The sequence below is a fragment of the Triturus cristatus genome, chromosome 4_2, assembly GCF_964204655.1.
Source record: "Triturus cristatus chromosome 4_2, aTriCri1.1, whole genome shotgun sequence".
NCBI lineage: Eukaryota > Metazoa > Chordata > Amphibia > Caudata > Salamandridae > Triturus > Triturus cristatus.
In genome coordinates this window covers 657862603-657885140 of record NC_140586.1, presented here as the reverse complement: position 1 = coordinate 657885140, position 22538 = coordinate 657862603, and positions in this window count along the sequence as shown.

Here is a 22538-nt window from a genome sequence, read left to right as displayed (position 1 = left end):
TTCTACAACAGGTGAAAGACCTGCCACCTTGCTGTTTAGGAGAGCCATTGTGACCAAGCTACCACAATGGACCACAGGCTAAGTAATAGACACTGATGATATTCGTGTTACAGACTCTTCTCGCAAAAGCAAGATGAAGACCTATGCAGGTAAGCGCAGATACGCTCGGGACACGGTTTTCGGAAAAGGAGACCTGATCCTAGTCAAACAAAAACGGAAGCGCAAGACTGATGTTCTGTTTGATGCTGATCCATTGAGAGTCGTGACAAGTAAAGGACATATGGTGACTGTTCAACGACCAGAAAAGTCCATTACAAAAGACTTGTCACATTTCTAGTATCTGCCTTGATGTTCATCGACTCCAAACATCATGAGCGAGAGAAGTCCACCTGAGTGACCAAGTCAAGGACTTGAGTCTACATCTACGATACCAGATGACAATGCAACTCCTTCACCTCGTAGGACTCTGTGGAAGATTGGTGCGAGCTTCTCAATGACTTACTGAGGAACTCGAATGTACATATGTTGTCCGTTCTTTTTAATTAACAAAGTGGGAGATGTAGTGTTGGGTGATCATGTGCAGTAGGACCCTTGTAGTCCTCAACGGACTCCTTATAAAGTTGCGTAATCAGTTGGGATGTATCTCGGTGAAGTCAATAAAGTGTATGACATAATGCGTTCAGTTAACGGTTGCATGCCAAAGAATAAAGACGTGTTTTACAGAGCTCCATGTGTGGCGAGGTCAGTTGCATGCTCCAGAGCTAACGATGACACAACAGTCAGCATAATCATACATTTTCAAATGGTTAATTGCTGAGCATGCCTTAGTCAAAGCTGCAATCAATCGAACTGCATGACCTTTGCTGTAGGCATAAAATTCTGAACATAGGTTAATGAGGTGCAAAATGAAGGTGGTACACTGTAGGAAGCAGTATGTATATGGTCAGATACATGTGTATAAGGTTGCTGTTAACAAAGAGATGATGTCATAAATAATTGATTGACTTGAAGTGATTTTTTTTGTAGTTTGGTGGGCACAGTGAAACATAGCAGGCAGCACTTGATTAACTCTTTCAATATTGTTATAGCCCACACCTCATGCTCTTTATTCTGTCTAGGGAAGTAATCTCATTTATTTAAGCATTTGAGCTATCTGGCATACCCCACTATAATGCATATGTTATATTGCTTAACAGTACTATTGCATCCTCTAAACCGACCTAAACAGTACAGTGAATGTAAGTCTAGGTAAGTAGATGTGGGGTAAGAATAATAACTAGATACTTTCCATGGTGATGTAGTGTAGACAATATGCTGGATGATATATCATTGTAGGTTCATATTATTGGCCTTGATACAGTGTCATACAACCAGCTAGCTACCCAATTCCTTTTAGATAGCCTGTGGACACCAGCTCTTTGATAGTCAACATTTCCAGCTCTTAACCAGCCACATTCCATCTTCTGAAGCTGCCCTGGCTACACTTCTTTGGCCTTCGCAGCTGAAGCAATGGGCTGCTGTTTTCGTGCTAATCCAAATTCTTGTATTAATAGGAGCACAGCCTTGGGTTTCTTCATCTGTATGGGAAAAATGTACTGGTTTGATGGTAAACAAAGAACAGAAGAATTGATTCACTGTCTCCACTCAAAAAGGAAGCTATGAAGCAACTGTGGAATAATTTTAATTGTAAGTATGTGGCACTTGCAATCTGTAAGATCATTTGTGCTCTGTTTTTAGGGGAGCGGGGCACCAAAGACTACATAAAGCATTGGAGATGCAAAACATGAGCGCATGTTCTCAGGGTTTTTGTCAGGGCTCCATGAAAGACCACTTGTGCTCTTGTCTGATGGTCTTCTCTGTTCAGTGTGTATTTACAGAGATATATGAATATTTGATTACTGAGTCATGGTCCCTGGAGAAATGTAATAACTGTACTGCAGCACAAAGCCAGCCCCTTCACTGTTAACACAGCTGCCAATAGTGTCATTGACATTGTAGCCTTTCCGAAATCTAATATATTCAGTGGAGTGAATTCCTCGGTTAAAACGGGATCTGAGAGAGACATTATGCAGTTATCTCTTTTGAGCTGTTGAAAGCTCAATTTACAGGCTCTTGATTTGTAAAGATTTTTTTTCAGTGAAAAACAGCGGTGCCACGTGACCCGCAGCCGCGCCGCTTCTGCACTTCCATTGATTCTCGTCTCCTTTGATTGTGGGTTTATGTGGCGTAAAAGGACCATGTAGAGTATTAATTACTGTGGAGCATGCTTTAATCAGTTTCACACTGCTGCCGGAGCATGCCATTTTAAAACATAATTTTAGTTTAGTTTTTATTTGGTATACTTTGCATTTATTTGATTGGTAGCTAGTAATTTCGTGATGCTACGGAGAGCTATTTATCACAAATAATTCTTAAAATTTGAACACTTGAGAGTCAAATCACATCGTAAATGTGGTTATGTGTGCTAGCATATACTTATACGTAACTATAAGTCAAGAGTATATGAAATAACTCTATTGTGTGTGGTTTCTATATGCCTATTGGAGGAATTTTACAAAAATGATCACTAATTGTTTTAAGCATGACAATCAAAAATAAAATGGGCTATCAACTAAAATGTCCGAAGTTAAAGACATTTAAACATGAATTAAAAAAACAAGCATTGAAGAAACCAATATGTCTGACTTGCTATAGCTTTTTTCTTCCTTTTGCATATGCATTTTATCTTTGTCGCAGGATGGAAGAATGTACATTTGAACACCCTTATCGAGTTGCCAGTTTGCTTCTTAACTTATTTGCTTTTATTTCTCATGGTTTTATAGGATTTAGTAGCCTTTTAACCATCATTTTATATAAATTAAGTTATTTTACTCCATGACATATTTTATTGAATGTATTGTCATTTATGTGCTTATATGAGTTGCTTGTCAAATCGAATACATTTTATGATTGATTGACTTCAAAGGGCCAATGCAATTTAAAAACAAGTATCCAAAAATACTGTATGCAGGTGATGCATGGGTAAATGCTCTCCACATTAAAAAGCCTGTCCCATTGGCTTTTCCAACGCTGAGAATAAAAAATAAAAAAAAAGATTATTTCTGTATAGAATGCACTCATTGCGCCATTACAAAAAGGGACCAACCAAATGGGAATCAGTTCTGGCTGATACCCAAAACGTACAATCAAATCCAAACGTCTATACCAACGCCAGGTTAAAGATACCATGAGGACTCCTAATGTGTGCTGGCTTTATTTAGATCCATCCCCACATTCTTTTTCCTTGCTATTGTGGACTGTCAATCGCCGCAGGTATCACGACTCTCTTCTTTGAAAAATGCTTAACACACAACCCGTTAATCTGAAATTCCTGAAGCACCACTTTGAGTTTTGTGCCACTGCACTGATTATTAGCGAAATGAGGCAATTCATAGGTAAGATGCATGTATCACTTTTATTCATTTGTTGTCTTGACTAACGTAGATAAGACTTAGAGAATAGTAGAGAACTTTACACAAGCTGTAAACACGATCTCGACTGAAACAGAGGGGCAATTGCTTTACACGTGTGTACTACACTAAATTTATAAGAAAAGCAAAATATAAGGCACTTCGTAGAGCACTTAAAGACATTTGTGTAAAATGGTTCTTAACGATCAAGGGGAAGGCATAAAGTTGACACCATCCAGGTGTATACACCAGCCAAAGATAGTAAATAAGATCATGAAGTGTTGCTTTAGTAGAAGAGTGTTCATTATGTTTTTCAACTCTTCATGCAAGATGTTAGTTCTAATAGCAGGCAGGATGAAGTTCCACATCTTTGGTTCCCTCCCAGACCATCTTTGTTTGAGGGTCCTTCTCTTTCTGAAGATCAGGAAATTAAGATGTTTAGGCTGCATAGCTTCCTTGACCCACTGGAGCCAGTTTATTTGGTAGATGATTTGAAAAGTGTGGTAGTGGAGATATTTATGCATAATACAGGTGATTCTAAGAGTGCTTCCGGCTTTGATTGGCATATAATTCAGGGAGCACTTAATTGACATTATATGATCATACTTTATAGTACCAAAGAGACATCCTGCAGGAGCATGGAAAACTGCTTTCAAGGAAGAGAGTAGTATCTTGGGTAACATCTCACAGTCTAAGCTTATTAGGACTAGACATGCGATCACTTGTTGACAGTTTTGTCGGGTAGGAAAGGTTTGATTCCACGCAGCAATCTGATTTGAAATTGTGCTGCGTTTCAGTTTATGTTGGTCTGGAGGTTGACATTTGTGCCCAGTATAAAACGTAATGTATTTGGTGCAATTAATGATGGATGGTCAACAATCCCGGATGTTGAGAACATTTAATCACAATTGTTAGTTTTTGAGAATAAGGTGGTGAGATCAGAAAAAAGTCAATTTTCGACCTGCCATCTTTTGGCGTTGTTTTCCTGGTCTTTTTTTGCTTCTGACCTCCTGTTTTTGACTGTGTGCTGGGCTTCATTTTTGCTGGTTTAAGGACTCTGGGCACTTTACCACTACTGAACAGTGCTAAATTGCATGTGCCGTGTGTCTAAAATGTAATGATGTTTGGTTTCTCCTTGATTAGCATATTTAACTTATTAATAAGTCCCTAGTACAGTGCACTTTGTGTGCTCAGGGCCTGTAAATCAAATGCTACTGGTGGGACTGCAGCACTGGTTGAGCCACCCACATGAGTAGCACTTCAAACTTGCCTCAGGCCTGCCACTGCAGGACTTGTGTGTGCAGTTTGAAACTGCCATTTTGACCTGGCAATTTCTTCTACTTGCCAGGCCCTAACCTTGCCTTTTATTAGGTTGTGGTAAATAAAAATTCCTTTACCGGGACTGAATTTGATACAGAAACATTATAAAATAGCTCGGTAAAATGAGAGGCAGAATCCGTGATATTAGAGTTTCGGAATGGGCTTTATTCCAATAATCGATTATAATCGGATGCTTCAAGTTCCATCACCACGGGGGTTCAGGAAGTGAAGTACATACTTTATTGACAAGAAGTAACTTTTATAGTACATACATTATAATGAAGTGAATACAGTAGGCGTAACAATTGATAAGGACATTGACGTTTGGTCTGCGTAACCGAAAATGGGTGTAATAATGAGTAAAAAGAAACATGATTGGTTATGATGTAATACATAGGTGGATCTATAAGATAATACTTGGCATAGATGCGCGCGCAGCAGTATGACGTGTAATTGACGTGTAACTAGGGGGTGACGGGGACTTGACATTTAGCTCTATATGTGGAGACGAGAAGTCTGGGGGGTCAAGTCAACCTAATCCCAAATCATATCTAACATCCTATGTTTAAAGAACTATGTTATCCACAAAAGAAGGACTCTCGGACAGAATCTATTCTATACTGACTGTGCGTGCGTGTACAAGCGTCTAAGTGTCTACACTGAATGCGAGGGGGTAGGAATATTCCATGGTAACAGGGCTATGAATTACTTGCATGAGGACAGAGAAGTTGGGCCTTTTTGCTTGGTAACTGGAAGAATGTTTACTTAAACTACTAGGCAGGAATGCATCGGCTGAGGGGGAAGCAGATAATTCGAAGGTGAAATACAGTTCTTGGCAGAGAGTAGGCTGATGTCAGGCTTCGTGAGCCGCGCAGAGAATGAGACAAAGTTCATGGTCACAGATGCAGGCTCGGACTGGAGCTTTCAGAGGCAGAAGGCAAGAGGAGTTTTGATGACAGAATCAGGGCCTACTTGCCTGGACTGTAAAGTGGCATAAGTGAACCATATAAAGCCGGTGGCCTTTCATATTTAGGAATGGAATATCCGGCCTATTCATGGCGGATCTGTCAAAGGACATGTTGACGGTGGACGCACATGTGTTTGCGTCTTCATAACTGGAACTGGAGGGAAACATACATGTACTTGTGACATGCACATGGGACCGTTGGGGTCCAAGATAGGGGACATAACTGACCAGAAAAATCCATATTTCCACAAGGTATAAGGCACCCTAAGGTAGGTCCTAGGTAGACCCATGGGCATGGTGCAGTGTACCTAAAAGGTAGGGTATCCTGGTAGTGAAAAACTCTAAATTTATTTTTCACTACAGCAAGGCCTATCTCTCCCATAGGTTAGCATTGGAGCTGGCTTTTAACATATCTTCCAATTAGGAGCAGATAGAAAATTGGAGTTTGGTGTCTCTGAACTCACAATTGAAAACAACATATTTTAGTGACCTTGGTTTTTAAATTGCAGGTCTGAAAATGCCACTTTAAAAAGTGGGCATGTTCTTACTTAACCGTTCTGTGCCTCTGCCTGTCCCTAGAATACAAGTCTGGGTTGGATGACAGTTGGGCTTTGTGAATTCACTCTAGACAGTCGCACACAAAGGGAGTTGAGGTGTATCCTGCAAATCCCGATGGCCCATCACCAGGCTGATGAGCCTTCCTGAGCTAGAGTGGTAGATGAGCTGACACTTGTGCCTGAATAGGGCTGTGCCTGTCCCTGTAGTGTGTCTGGAGCCAAGGCCAGGAAGGCCAGAATCGTGTGCACTACAAAGACCTTTCATTGAAGTCTCCCTACTTCGAAGGCCAACATGGGTATAAGTACTGGGTCTCTGACACCATATACTCAGAACACTTTTGTACTGAGGACATTCTGCCAGGAAGAAGTACTGTTATGCTGCCAGGAGGGACTGCCACTTTGCAGCATGCTTTGCTGTGTTGGCCTGCTGTTTCTTGCAGGGGAGTGAGAGAACTGGATTTTACTCTTTGCTTCCTGCTTTCTAAGGTTCTCCAACAGCTTGACTGAACGTGCCTCCTGTTGTTGAAGTCTCGGGGACATCAAAGACTTCACCTGAATCTTGCTACCAGCAGCTGGGCTCCTTTGCTGTTAGTCCTGTACTGCCAAGTTGTGCCAATTCCAGTCCTGGGCGCTTGGAGGTGAATTTGGTGCTGCAACCAAGAAACCGATGCATTGACTCCAAAGCATCAGTTCGGACTCGGTAAATCCCTCCAAAATCAACACATCGCTGCTGTCTGCACTGAAACCGTGGACACCGCTCGGCGTATGGGCGATGCAACCACCTTGTTGCTCAACGCAGCCCCGACTTTGCTGCAGCGCCCCTGAAAAACTGTCACTGCATGAGTCTTGAACACCGCCTCACCGAAGTCTGTGATGCACCGTTCCAATACCGATGCAGCCCCAGCCCTGCGTGGCTCTTGGCTGATGCATCACCTTCAGCCCAGCGGTTCGAAATTGACCCCAAGGAATCGATGCACTGCACTCTCGACATCAATGCATCATCGACACCGCGTCACCTTCATGGAACCGAGGTCTCGCACCTGCAACCAAAGCATCACCTCCTCTGCGCACCACATCATCCCCAAGTGTTAAAGTCTTAACCACCCTGCACTGCCTTAAGGAACCAATGACTTACCTACATCTGCAACGCCTCACCTCCTCTGTGCCATGCATCATCTTTGATTTCCGACACATCCAAGGTCTTGTAAGGTGGTCTGCGTGATTGCTGTATCTGGCCCGGGCTCCATCACATTCGGACTGAACCTTTGGATTTGTCCTAGTCAAGCGCAACCAGAAAGCCCCAGCTGGAGCTATAGACTTCTAAACACTGCATTTTGATTTCATCTTTAAAACTGTATATCTTGAATTGTGTATGTTGAATTTTTATCATTTTGTGTTGTTTTCTCAGGTAAATATTGGCTATTTCTCTAAACTGGTGTGGAGTACGTTTGTGGTATTTTCACTGTGTTACTGTGTGTGTGTGTGCGCACAAATACTTTACACATTGCCTCTTTAGTTTAGCCTGATTGCTCTGTGCCAAGCTACCAGAGGGTGAGCACAGGCAAACTTTTAATTTGTACTACACTTACCCTGACTAGAGTGTGGGTCCCTTCTTGGACAGGGTGAAAACCCCTGCCAACTAGAAACCCCATTTCTAGCAGTCAATTTTTAGGGGTTTAGTTGAAACAGAACATGGCTACAAGATTTGTCCAGTCTGCCAGTTTTCTGCCTCCTCTCACCATTCAAACGCTACATGGTCTCTAGCTTTACTCCTGCTTTTTTCCAGTGCTTTCTGCCCCTCTCCCATGTCTTTAAGATCTTTTTAATTCATATTGCACCAAGAAAAAGAAATTAATAATTACAGAATCAAAATTGTGAGCAGAAAACTGCTCTTTCCGCTGTGTCTAAAAAACTGGTAAACTAGGCACAGGGTGCATTGCAAATTTTTCCCTCCTTCACGATGTCTATGTTAAGTTCGCTATTTCACAATCCAACACCATGATTCATGTGTGGAAAAAAATAATTAGAAAATAAAATTGTGATCGAAAAAGCCTGTGCATTCATTTTCCAGTATGGAAATGTTTAGAGCCTGATAACCAATAGCACAGCGCAGCTCCTGTGAGACAGAGGTGGGCAGGCACTGGTGAGTCGAAGAAGAAAATTCAATTAAGATTTATATTTCTGACCTTTACAGAGGCACGGAAGTTCATACCTGTCATTTTAAACCCTTTTATCAATCAAAAGTCGATAATAGTATTGATATATTGTCAAATCTCTATTCATCAAAGAATTTGATGTGGTTACTGTATCCTAGTAAGTATATCATTGTCCATTAAGTTTTAAACCCGCCTTTCTATTGACGGGTTGGGGTTTTCTTTTAAATTATATGATGTGAGGGAGAAAAGTGGATGGACCTTTAGTTGGTTGGTTTCACTTGCACATGATGATGCTACCCAGGTTTTACATTTTAAGGACTGAAAATCCCAGGGAAAAAGTAAAAGGTATACTGTGTTTTATGAAGGCTCAGCATAGGCGTTATATTTCTAGTGACGTGTTGGTACATGAACACATGCAGATGTAAACTTTTTTTTATTAGTGAGTGTCTTATTGCATACCTGCAAAAGAATGGAATTTACATTTGCGTAAGATTATAATGTGTTCTATAATGTGCCTTTGAGGCATTGCTCTGGCAATTTATAAGTACAACTCAATAAACATGCTTTTTCTGCCTTTTCCGCTTCCAAATGTAAATCACTGACACCCTGTTTTCAAGTGGGTCGGTATATTCCAATTCCCTGCAAACTCCTGTTTGTGCACCCCGTGATGAATGTTGCTATGCAAAACCTGACAACATTTTCTGGTTGATAACATTCTGGAAATTCCATCACATGCGGAATCTGGTGCAAAAAAGCCTAAATGTTTTTCTGTCTGAGACCGCCATTGTTTGCACGCGGATTTCAGACAGAACAGACACTCGTGAAAAAATCTGGAGTGGCTGTACTCAGTGTGTTGGCCCTCCCTACATCTTTTCCAGTGATGTCAGATCTATCGAAAGGGTGCAATATTTATACACACACATACATACATATATGAATACATATATATACATACATGCACATATATGATTTTAGAAAACTCTTTCACTGTTACACTTTTTCCAATTCTATACCATTGTGAGATTATATTTCTTGCAGGTGGCCAGCAAGTTTTTGTTCCTTTTTACATACATTACTTAGTCATATTGGGCCTATTAGACGTATTACATTTATGGCCTATGAAGAGATGTTTGTTCATTACACATTTTTCAGCTGGGTTACATCTCTCATTATTGTAACTTGTAGTAGTTATTCTCATTCTTTTTGTTGAGCTTTCTCCTGTGGAGGAAGGACCATCTCTTGCCATCTAGATAGAAGGTACACTGTCTGGAATACTACTTCCCTCCAGTGAAAAATGTCTATTTTATATCACATATCAAGCATGTGCAAAGCCTTTGCCTAAACCCATCAGCACATATGCCTACTATTATTTTTGCTTCTTCAATCAATCAATCAGGATTTATGAAGTGCGGGTAATCACCCGATAGGGTATCCAGGCGCTCGCAGGTCCCAGAGGTTTATTCGAACATCCAGGTCATGAGGGCCATTTGGAATTGTGAAAGTGATGCGATGGTCCAGAGTTGCGTGGGGAGGCTGTTCCAGGTCTTTGCTGTGAAGTGGGGGAGGGAGTGTTCTCCAATTCTGCTACAGTAGATGCAGGGAGTATGGGCAAGTGAGATGGAGGTGGAGAGTAGTCTTCTCGACGTTTGGTGGAGGTTCAGGCGGTGGTTAATGTAGATGGGTCATTGGCTGTGTAGAGCCTTGTGTGCGTGTGTCAGCAGCTTGAATTGGCATCTCTCCTGTACAGGGAGCCCGTGGAGTTGCCTGAGGTGGGGTGTGATGTGGGTTGTCGGGGAAGGCAGGGGATGAGTCTGGCTGTGACGTTCTGTATGGTCTGAAGTCCGTATAGGAAGTGTGCGGTGATTACTTGGTAGAGGGGGTTGCCAAAGCCCAGTTCCCTGGTGATGAGGACCTGTGTCATGGTGCGTCTTGTGTGTAGGGGTAGCCACTTGAAAATCTTATGTAGTATGTGCAGAGTGAGTAAGCAGGTGGAGGAGACCGTTGATCTGTGATTTCATGGGGAGCTTGTTGTCAATGATGATTCTGAGGTTTCTGGCATGGTTGGAGGGAGTGGGTGCGGTTTCTAGATCTGATGGCCACCATGTCATTCCATGTATTGCTACTGTTGCTGAGGATCAGTATTTCCATCTTGTCTGTATCAGCTGCAGGCAGTTGTTCTTCATTCAAGCGGTGACGCTTGCCATGCATCTGTGGAAGTTGGTTCTGGAGGTGTTGGGGTCATCCACGAGTGAGAGGATGAGTTGGGTGTCGTCTGCTTAGGAATCTATGTTGAGACCATGGGATCTGACGATGTTGGCCAGCTGGGTCATATATGCATTGAAGAGCGTGGGGCTGAGGGATAAGCCCTGCTTCTAAAAAGGCCATGCCTTGCCATGCCTTGCCATGCCTGGGCAAAGCCCGGGCCAAGGGTCGGCCCATCTGCACCCATCAAAGGCCAGAGGAGGCTGGGTTGGGCCGGGCCACCCCCTTTAGGCTTATCTGTGGAAAATACCGGCCCAAGAATTATTCATCCAGGCTCCTAGATCTTGTCTGCTTTATTATTCTGAACGAGGCCTAGTAGTCGCTTCTTCTTCTTTTTGGTGAGTGACCCCAGCTGTATGTAACCCTTGATCTGTTAATCCATCCTAGTTCTGTCCCTGTTCTTCTATCCTTAATTGGAGCCAGTGTCAGGGCAGAACGTGTAGTTTAGCTACCCCAACGTTCTGTCGGTAATAATGGGGAAGTGCGCTTATGCTGGGAACAAATAGACTTTATCCCTGCAATCCCCAACAATTTACCAAACTACTTCGATTGAAAGATGCTTCAGAGGTCTATAGGAATGGTGTCAACTGAAATTGAACTGACTGAAAGGCTCTTATCGCTAACCCCGGACTTAGCCTTTACACTGACTAATCATGATAACAACCTACACCGCCAACTGTGGTTTCTGACTCCCACAAGCCTCAGCCAAGGACATGTGTTCTGGTACACCAAACACCTAATATGGATGTGAATATGGAGGCCATGGAGGAAATCTAAACCTGCTCCGAGAGTTGGGATCAAACGGAAGAAGTGTTCCATGGGACCAAACGGAAGAAGTGTTCCACTGAACTTATAGTGAATGGTGACTTTGGGAAGGGAGGGCTAGGTGGCTACTCAGTTGCAGTTACAGAACAGCCAACTTGGGTATCAAACTTGGTGATGGAACTGCAGACTCAAATAAGGGAAATTGTAAAGGACGAACTTAACTCTTTGATTGCTCGGGTAGATAAGCTCACAACTATGGTAGAGACTCGGGTGGGTAAGACAGATGCAAATCAAAGGGTGGTTGAGTCCCCAAATCAGCAGGTATTACAAGTTCCTCCTCCTTGCCTCAGGGCTGATCACACTTCTGCAATTAACCTGAGCATCACTCTACTAAATCAGAACAATCAGGGGGATGCAAATAAAACAAGATTACTTCTATTAAGCCAACTGATAAGGATAGCGCACAGTGTCAGGGGCCCAGTAGGGGGATGGAGGTTGGTAATAAACATAGATCTTGTCCATTATTGCCAGAAGCTGGAGTTAAGGTGCCCCGTTTGGGGACAAATTATAGGGCTGATGAGGGGTATGCTGCACGAACAGAAGTACCTGAGGCGAGACCAGCACTGCCATGTATTTTATCTTCCCCCGGACTCCACCCCATGTGTCATGATTTTTACTGGAGTACTGGAATTGAATATGGGGCAAAGGGAATCACACTTGGAACTAAAGAAAAATGTATTTTCTCGCTGGCTAAGCAACTGCAATTATTTTTTCAAAGATGCGGACGAAATTCTGGGTGGTCCAGAGGCCGCAAGATGTACCCGGGGATAGCATTGTGAGCAATTTTAGAAACCCCCAGGTTGTAAGGGCTCTCCTAGACCGCAACCAACAAAGGCAGGTGGGGGTATAAGGTCTTTCCCGTTGGGTTATTTCTACCTCCCAGGACTGTGCTAGAAAATAGAATGTGGAATGCTCACGGGGCAGGGATTAGGCAGCAGACTAAACAAAGTACCATCCTGGGACAGGATCAACCAAGCCCATTATTTTTTAATTTACTACTCACAAACATATTTGCGTCCTTAGAGTCAGTAGATTGACTCAATCCAGTATATCCCACGATACTGGAACTAAAGTCTCAGAAGGAGCCCTTGGGGGGGGCCTACAGAACGGGGGAGCCTTCTCAAAGACCCAATGCACCTTAGGAAGGAAATAGGACAGGATACCGAGGGGGTTGATGGAGTGGGAGGTGCTCAAAGTAACGGGTTGCAAGGGGCTCTTTGTACTCAAACCACACTTGGTCCATCTCTCGGGACCACACAGGCATCTAATGGCCATCAGTGGATGACTTTAGAATCTCCAACCCCCATAGTCGATCACTCTGATGTCGGTAATGGTGTAAGGCCATTGGTAAGGGAGCCTAATGGCCCTCCTCAGCTAAACAACGGCACGCCTATCATGGAACATTGCTGGCCTCACCTCCAAACTGGACAATCCGGAGTGGGGGGCGTTCATAGAACAAAATGAGATCTGCATGTTCCAGGAAACCTGGGCTAGGGTGGACACACACAGATTAGGCTATGCGTCTTTTAGCGTAGCAGCCACATTTGGGGGAAGGGGAAGGCCTGCAGGGGGACTCTGTACCTGGGGTGCTGTGCACTTGGGGTGCACAGCAAAACAGATAGAGACATCTTCCTGTGATATTCTTTGTATTTTGTTGAGTTTTCCTACAAATATTAGAAATGCTCTGATCAGTGTTTATTCTCGACCAGTTTGTTATGGCCATGAGTCAACGAACGACCCTTGACCAATTGACAACTTTTCTGCTTACTATCCCTGATAATACTTCGGTAGTTCTTGGCGGTGATTTTAATTTCCAGTATGAACCCCTGAATGGCCTGAATGCGGGTAACCCCAGCGATGAGGACCTGCACGGGGCCATTCCAGAGCCCAATATCCCGCCAACGCGGGCTTGGACCCCATTGGTACTTCAGATGAACACCCTCACACTGAACCATTCACTTAGGGCGTGCAATGGGCGCACTACTCCTACCTGGGTGGGGGCGGAAATCATACCGATTCATAAAAAAGGTTCACCACTCCTCCCTGTCAACTATTGTCCCATCAGCCTCATAGATGTCAGCCAAAAGATATAGGCAAGAGTGCTGAAGGGCTGACTCCAGAGTTGGTTGGAGGAGTACACTATTCTTAGCCCTTATCAAGCTGGGTTTTAAGCAAGGATGTCCAAAATAGATCAAATCTTCAGGTTACAACTATTGCATTGGAAGACAGTGTACATAGAGGGTGGCAGCCTCTATCTGATCTTTGTGGACCTAAAATCAGCATTTGATTTGGTGCCCAGCTACAAATTGTGGGCCATTTTATTGAACTTGGGGCCCCTCTGTATCTCTGTTACCAACTGAAACGACTCCACGAACGTAACTTTGCCCAAATTAGGTATGGTAAAAATGGTGAGCTCACTGATTCCATACCTATAGACAGAGGTGTATGCCAAGGTTGTGTGTTGACTCGACCCTTTTTTGCCCTTTTATCAATGGCCTAGTGGAGGCTTTGATTGAGGGGAGGGATATAGACGCCCCCAGGTACCAGCCTTGATGTTCGCCGATGATACCCTCCTGCTATCAAAATCACCGATGGGAATTCAGAGGGCTCTAGACACTTTCCATCTTTTCTGCAAAAATAGGGGGTTGGAGATCAGTTTGCAGAAAACCAAATACATGGTATTCAATGCAGGTAGAAGCACTCCATCAAATCGCCGTCTAGATGGGAAACCACTAGAGAGAGTGACAGTTTTTGAATATCTGGGAATTAAGCTCACTGAAAAAATGGACTGGGGTGTACAAATTAAGAAGGCATGTTTAAAGCTGGCCCGGTCAACAGAGGGTTATCAAAGGTACGCAGGAACTGTACCCACAAAACTGTTGGACCGGTGTTGGAAATCTATAAAGCACAAGCCAGGGGCGCGGCCTTGTATGGGGCAGAAATCTGAGGCCACCTGACTCTCTATCTAAAATCGAGAATTCCTTTGCCAGGCAACTGTTGGGAACCCACATATCACGTTTTGTGTTTGTTTTCTTTCTTTTTCTGCAGGCTAGACTTGAAGTCCCATAACAGTGGGAATAGCGATAATTCACACCCCATATAGTGGTTGATCTTTAATTATTTAATTATAAAGACGGAGCCCATTAGATATAAGGTCCTGACGAATGCCATGTACCCGCATGGGACATTGGGCAGAAACATGTTGACCATAAACACCACAGTGAAGGGATAATTATTTCCCTAGTCATCGCGCACTTTTTTTAACACCATATAGTTGCTCAATTTATTAAAACTCATTTTTATGACAACTGTAATGGTTTTTAGATCACTTTCATTACCCACGGGCCCCCACTTAGTTTAGAAGTGCATCCCTATTGTCAGGTGTATGCCCGCCCTCCATCAAACAGAGTTTTTAGAGGGCGAGGTCGGCCTATGATGAAGCATGACACCAGGTGGTGTATGAGGCCAGTCCTTCACTTTTTGTAAGATGCCCCCACCAATCACACATCTCTAGGCACCTGTAGATCACTTCACTAGGAGCAGCCCCACTTGTTTTGAAACTGTTGGGTCTCCCCATAAGCCCACTGCTTACACCGCTTCGTATGGACCTTGGGGTCAGACCAATTGCAGAGGATGTTGCTCTCAGACCCCTTCTATTCTGGCGACGCCTATGGAGCACCCCAGAATTGGCTGCATATAGAGAAGTGAGAGGGGCCCCTTTACCACAAAGGAGTAGGGCACCAAATAGACCGTAGTCAGAATAGGATCCCCTTTGGGCAGCTTAATACAACACGGCAAAAACACTCATCACAGCAAATATATTGCCAGAACAAAACACCACCACCATCAAAGGCCAAGTGCTCACAATTATAACATTATTTTATCAAAATTAACCAAACATATGGTCCGATACAATGAATTATCATACAGTGTTAAAAATAAGTTAAAATCTTACTGAAATTCAATACAAAAACATGATCATAGGGAGAACCTGCAAGAAAAATGGTTTCTAGTCAAAAATGAATCAAAAATGAATTAGATCAAGATCGATTTTTCAACATGTAGTTATTGCAAAGAGAGCTTAAACAATAAAAAATCAGAAAATGTCTGAACATGTCTTCACAATCTACAGTACGTCTTCACACAATTGCGTCAACTGGTTTCTGTGGGTATCACTGCTAAAATACCACCTTCCTCAGGACAAGAAACAATGTCTCCCACACGGAATCTTGGATCTATACATAATCACAAAAGAATATTTATAAAGAAAAAAACAATTAGCCCTTGAAAGATGTAAAATAGAAGAAAACAGTGTTTATATCTTGGTGATACATCCAATCACACATATACCTCTTTCTCTCAAACTCCACACAGATATAATTGGAGACTACAAGGGAAAGTCATTCGCCAAACAACCAAGGATAGAGGGTGCCTATCCATCCAACCCCTTTTTTAAAAAAAAACAAATGTCATAATGCATATACATCTCAGAGTGTATAGACTCACATGATTAAACATTCCTAGCTATCTAAGAATATATACCTGTAGGAATATCCGCTGACACATCCAATTAAAACTGCAGGAAATAATCCTTGCAAACCCGTGTCTGAGGATTAATAAATCACTCACTTGGGCATCACTCTTAAAAAGAAGGACAATTCTTTAAAAATCATAAAGACCCTTATTACTTGAGAACCATAACTAATTTCTCTGGTCAGAGATGTAGGAAACCTAAAAAGCTTTTACCTTACAGCTTTCTACTGTTGACGCTTCAACGATTAAAATGAAGACCGCTATGCGCCTCAGTAAATAAGAAACAAAAAGGCATCATGCCCAAATTATCTCCTGGACTATATCCGGCTCACAGCTGCTTAAAACTATCTTGATCCATATTACCTTCTAGGACGTATTCAGCGCGTAACGTCTTCAATATGGAGTATTAAGATTGCTCTATCCTTATTTTTCCTTTTTGATTAGTAATAGCCGAGTGCAATCTTTATATGGTATCGGCTAGTTTTGTAGACTCAATTAGCTCTAGAGTCCTGATTCTGAAGTAAAATCAAATATGGTTGTGTCTATAAATTTCAGACCCAACATGAGCAGCCTGGAGCAGGTATATCTTTTGGGGAAAAAAGGAAAAATAAGGATAGAGCAATCTTAATACTCAATTTTGAAGAAGTTACGCGCTGTATACGTCCTAGAAAGTTATAAGGATCAAGATAGTTTTAAGTACCTGTAAGCCAGATATAGTCCAGGAGATAATTTGAGCATGATGCCTTTTTGTTTCTTATTTACAGAGGCGCATAGTGGTCTTCATTTTAATCGTTGACGCGTCAACAGTAGAAAGCTGTAAGGTAAAGCCTTGTTAGGTTTCCTACATCTCTGACCAGAGAAATTAGTTATGGTTCTCAAGTAATAAGGGTCTTTATGATTTTTTACAGAATTGTCCTTCTTTTTAAGAGTGATGCCCAAGTGAGAGTTTTATTAATCCTCTGCCCTGACACAGGTTTGCAAGGATTATTTCCTGCAGTCTTAATTGGATGTGTCAGTGGATATTCCAACAGGTATATATTCTAAGATAACTAGGAATGTTTAATCATGTGACTCTATACACTCTGAGATGTATATGCATTATGAATTTTTTTTTTTTTTTAAAGGGGGTGGACTGATAGGCACCCTCTATCCTTGGTTGTCTGGAGAAAGACTTTCCCTTGTAGTGTCCAATTATATCTGTGTGGAGCTGGAGAGAAAGAGATATATATGTGATTGGATGTATCACCAAGATATAAACACTGTTTTCTTCTATTTTACATCTTTCAAGGGCTAATTGTTTTTTATTTATAAATATTCTTTTGTGATTATGTATAGATCCAAGATTCCGTGTGGGTGACATTGTTTCTTGTCCTGAGGAAGGTGGTGTTTTAGCAGTGATACCCACCGAAAAGCATCGACCCAACTGTGTGAAGGCGTACTGTAGATTGTGAAGACATTTTCAGACATTTTCTGATTTTTTTTTTTATTGTTTAAGCACTCTGTGCAATAACTGCATGTTGAAAAATCGATCTTGATTTAATGTACATTTTTATTAGAAACCATTTTTCAGGCAGGTTCTCCCTATGATCATGTTTTTGTATGAATTGTCAGTAAGATTTTAACTTATTTTTAACACTGTATGATAATTCATTGTATCAGACCATATGTTTGGTTAATTTTAATGAAATAATTTTATAATTGTGAGCACTTGGCCTTTGATGGTGGTGGTGTTTTGTTCTGGTGATATATTTGCTGTGATGAGTGTCTTTGCCGTGTTGTATTAAGCTGCCCAAAGGGGATCCTTTTCTGACTACTGCAAATAGAGAAGAGCTGAGCCTACAGGGTATGAGTAAAATCCCATGGCTAGTCTTTATCCAAAATACTTTGGCAGCCATGGGAATGGGTGATCTGTGGGTTAATGCTGAAGACAATTGCTTGATCTAGGAAAGCTTTAATAGAGAGTTACAGGGAGTACAAACCCACCTGAATTCCAGGGTGTTCTGCGACCGGCGCATTGACTGCAGTGTTTTTAGAGATAAAAAACCAATATAGATTAGAGCCTGCCCTTGACGATATCCAGCCAGCCCTTGCCAAAAAAGCTTTATTTACAGTTCAGTCATGGGGTACTTCCACTACATGCTTTTACAAACAATTGGGGGGGTACATCAACTTTGGGATGTCCGGCATGTAATAATGCACCTGAGACAGATTATCATGTACTATTCTTCTGTCAAGGGCATAGGAAGGCGAGACACCGATGGTTATTGCAGTTATGCAGAAACCTCGGAACCAATCACTGCATACAGGCTTTTAGGATACTGGAATACGACACTAGCATGTCTACTGCGTACTCAGTTTCACGTTTTTTATTTTCCATGTGGTGTGTACGTCGAGCTATTTTAAAGCTGGGTTTTGCTTGATTAGGTCACCTTATTCTATTATTGAGCTTTGTGCTTTTTAAGCTGATTTTGCAATATTTTAATAGTGCAAGTTTGTATCTTGTACTTATCTATTTTTAATGGCATTTTATGAAATACTGTACTGCACATTAACTTTTTCGAACTGTTTGTATTTAGAGCAAAGAAAGCTTTACTAGGAAAATTGAATGAATGAACTGTGCTGTATTTTTTATTTGTGCTTTTATGGTCTTAATGACCGAAATAAAGATCTTTTGACTTGACTTGACCATCTGCTTATCCAACTCCACCTAACATCATGGTGACGACATTTATCTGCAATACAGTAGTAATGGAGGGGAAGCAAAGATGTCTGACATGAGGGATATTTCGGGCCTAGGATCCCCCATTTAGCTGAGAAGTGTTTCCCCTACGTCCTCGCTGGACCACCCGACTAGTCCTCACTGATTGCTGGGCTGTTCGATGAGATCTCAATCCACCTACTGTTGTCCAGCAAGGTGCATTGCCCAGGAGGGGGGCAGCTGCCTGTACCCTCAACAGTGACCAGGTGCACTGTGCAGGTTTTAAGCACTGCAGTTTAAGAAGCGGAATGTACGGGCCCTTGGTGCAAAACTGAACAATGTCACATCAATCTGACTGGCAGCCAATTGTGGCGGGACTTCGAACACACTCTAGGCTGCTTGGAGGTGCTGCAGCAGTAACCCGAATGCCCCTGGCATAGACATTCGATCAATACTGTCACCTGACATTATTTATAATCGGTGGCTTCATCACCCAGTGAAGATTTCAACACAACAGATCAGGGTCTGTGGCCTGCGCAGCACTAAGGAACTTCTCCCTTGGTGGCAGCCCCACACCCAGCCCCATACAGACCTTGATATTACCTCACCAGGTATCCTGGTGGCCCATAATTGTTCCTCTTTTGTGTACAGAAAACTGATACCTTGCCAGAGAAGCCATTTCCTTTGATTTTAATTAAAGCAAGTCCTTGAGACGGGGCACTCCCTTTCTCTCTGAACCAATCAAGTTACCCGGTTACAAACCAAGATGCGTGCTTTCTTTATGGAGTTGGAGATTTCAGCCGCATGCTAGAACCTTCCCATATGCTGTTGTCTGCCACTTGATGAGCCTGCACTGAGAACCCCTGTACTTTTGTGGTTTGGCACTCTTTCTATCTCACACATCAAGCCATAAGAAGAATGCACCTACCTGCTCCTTTGCCTTCTGGGAGTATATACTGACCCATTCCTGTGCTCTGAGGCCCCACTCTACGTCTGTTCTCAAGCTTGAGACAGATAGCACTGTGGGAAATAAGTCTTGGTGCTGCATCAACAGTCTTGCAAGACTCTTGAGTGTTGGAGTCACACCACCTGGTTTCATGTCATGACACAAGCCACACAAATGGTACCTACTAAGCAGAGAGAAGTTCAAGGAGAATGACATCCCACTACCATGGCTCATGTTACCATGAAGTCAATCTCACAGAAACTCACCTCCATTAAGGTCTCCATACATGCCACGCAAGAGCAAAAGAGCACTACACACACACAAACACTTAGATCAAATTTGTTTGTGCGGTCAGCTCTGCCTTTCAGATCATACTCATTTGAACTAGGCTGGCAGCAGGAGAGGGACAGCTTGATCAGATCAACAGGGCAACAGACTTGAGTCCAGAACCATGCTCCTTCATAGGAGTACTACGGATCTTAAGGTCTGGAGCAGAGGGTACAAAGGCAGTGACATTCTGGCCTTCTTGGTCTCCTTCTTCCCTGCAATGCTGAAATTGACCATTACCCATCACTTAGAGTTTCTAACAGCCCATAGTGAGCCGAGTACCTAAGATGGGTACCTCATGACCTAGCTTAGTCTGTCTCTTGTGTGGTCAACAAGCCTGACAGATCATCATGGCTGTGAAGAGAAAGGCCGTTCCCTTCACTTATGATAACTGCAGTGTTTGTATTTTTGCTGCTTTCTCTCAAGAAACAATGGCCAAGAGAAAGAAGTTCTAGCCCTTGAGTCCTTGGCCCCAAAAACAAGATATCAGATAAGGGCTTCTTGAACCAGCTACAATGTAGATCACAGTAAATTGCTGAAATAGTGAGTTATTTGAAACGGATGACCAGAGGACCTAGACAAATTCCTAGAGAGCCTGGACATCTGGGCCATGACGCACCACCAATGGCAACAACTGAAACTGCTGTCTCTGCCCAGTTCTTGAAGAGGCAGCTGGACGAGAGGCAGAGGAGAGAACCCTGAAGGTAGGAAGGGACTCGCTAAAATCAGTCAGGAAAAGATAGGAGGCTAAAACAATTATACCGATGGAGCGATAGCAAGCGACTGAAACAGGGATACAGTATAGTCTTGGCCATTAACGCTAAAGATGTGAGTGATTCCCACATTGAAGACACTGCACAGGGAAAGGTGTAACAGAGAGTTATAAAACTAAATAATATATCTCAACCCCTCCCCCTTTCTACACAACGCTTCCCCCACATAAGTGTCCTATACATGTACAAACCATTGACAATTGCCCTGTCTGTGGACCATTTCACGTTCTTGGTCCTTGCCTGAGAAATCTTTTAACTGGGGATAGGGGTCTCCTTGTTCAACCTATCTTGTCTTCCTTTCTGCACCTTAACAGCCCACAAACTCATTTAGACATACTTTGACACTCAATGATGCCTGAAATCCAGTATTATACCTACTTCAGACCTTGTTATTTTTATGTCTTATTCGTCTTCCCCTCCTGCATCGCTTGAGAGCCTAATTTTTTTTTTACTCTTTCATTATATTTGGGAAGTCAAATGGTGATGATTGGATGTTTAGCTTGACTGACCAAAGTTGATGTTGGATGCAGCGCCTCTCTCTTTTGTTTTATTGCTATTGTCTGCTCCTTGACATAACACACATCTATCTGAATCAACATTTTATCCATATAAATTGATCCCGTATCCCATACCTATTTCTTTCTTATCCCTTTTTCTTCCCTTCACGTGGCTTAAGACTGAGCAAAGTGTCCCATCTGTTCTCTAATGCATTTAGATAACTACATTTATCTAAATGGGGATATGCTAAAAATCTGGCATGGCCGACTTTGGAGAACCCTGGTCTTGAGCATAGTCTTCAGCATGCATATCGGCCAAACGCCTTAAAGGAACCTTTGCATCCTATCCCTCATTGTAAATGGGCTTACTCTCTACATCAAGCGTTAAAAGTATTGCCATAATTGTCCACAGTATCACCTGACGTTGTGCTACTGTAGTAAACACATCTCTCTCCTACTGAAGCTGGTAAACTAAAGAGGAACTAGGTATGAAAAGTGACTTAGAGTCCCATTGAAGTTGTGTCTGGGCTGGACCTTTCGACCCCTGCCTCTTACACGAAAGGCGTGGTTGCAATACTATTCTGGAAGCCACTTCCTGTAACTGTTCAGAGGGTGTGGAGGAATGGACGAGTGCACTGTGATGTCACAAAATCACTGTCCAGAGAACTGTGTTCTGTCTATGCCCCAAATGGCCTAAAACGTCTTGCTTCTCTCGATTATCCAAGACACTCTGACAGGTGAGTAGTTGCTAGGATGGTTTTAGGTGGCTACTGGGACACGAAGACTGTGGCTTACTGTTAGACCTGTTGGAGGATCAGTCACTTCACCACTTGGAATGGCCCTTTCACCCATGGGGTGGGACTATATACTAGTATCACGTGTACATGGCTTGCTTTACTGCATTGACTTCTTTCTCACCTTGACTTCAACTTTGTACATTATTTCCTTGTGCTCTGTTCCAGAGGATGACATTTCTGACAACAACCCAGTCCAACTGCTGATGGAATTTAGCCCCCTATGTGCTTCTTGCACATGAATACTTAGGTACACAAACGGTCCAGAGAGAAAATTAGGTCGCATCTCATGAAATACCTTTTGGACAATGCGAGTTCAGTAGCCTCTGACCAGATACTATGGGCATCCAGGAAGACATGTATCTAGAGAGTCGGAACTCCAGAAGAGAAAGTGTATGGAAGAACAGGTGACACTGAGAACCACTGTCAGAGAC